Genomic DNA, 600 nt, shown 5'->3' with positions numbered 1-600 from the left:
TAAGCGGCAACCCTGTCCCTCCAACCCCAATCTCTCGCTTATCAGTTGCAATATTTGTTGCAAATATTCAATTCAATTACAGCATTTGGAGGTCATATAGAATCAATACTTGAACAATGGAATATGGTTTGTATCGGAATGTTCGAGAGCTGTATTCACACTACTGAAATTTTCAGAAAAAAAAGTGTATCGGTATTTTTTCCTTTACAATTTGAACGCATAAATCACGTTGAAATTAAAAGATGCTTGACTACCTCTCGTCCGTGAATATTACCTTCCTTCGAAGATAAGCACTGCTCACCCTAACCGCAGCTTGCATTTTAGTCCGCCTGTGCGCGCCGCCCCAGCTGCCAATGGCGCCCGCGTCCTCCTCGAAACCCAGCCTCGCCGGGTCCTCCTCAACGCATGCTCCAGGCTTCCTTCGGTCCGCAGGCACACAATCGGACAAATAAACACACGTAGACAATGCTGTTTGTGGGAATATATGAATAATACTTGTATAATTTTGTTCGTAACTTTGTGGTGTGCATCTATTATTTGAAGAAATGTTGTCAGGAATGATTGAATGCAATATTCAGGAACCAAAATAAGGATTCAAAT

Source organism: Penaeus monodon, chromosome 30, assembly GCF_015228065.2.
Source record: "Penaeus monodon isolate SGIC_2016 chromosome 30, NSTDA_Pmon_1, whole genome shotgun sequence".
Lineage (NCBI taxonomy): Eukaryota > Metazoa > Arthropoda > Malacostraca > Decapoda > Penaeidae > Penaeus > Penaeus monodon.
Note: the sequence above shows the minus strand (reverse complement) of the source record.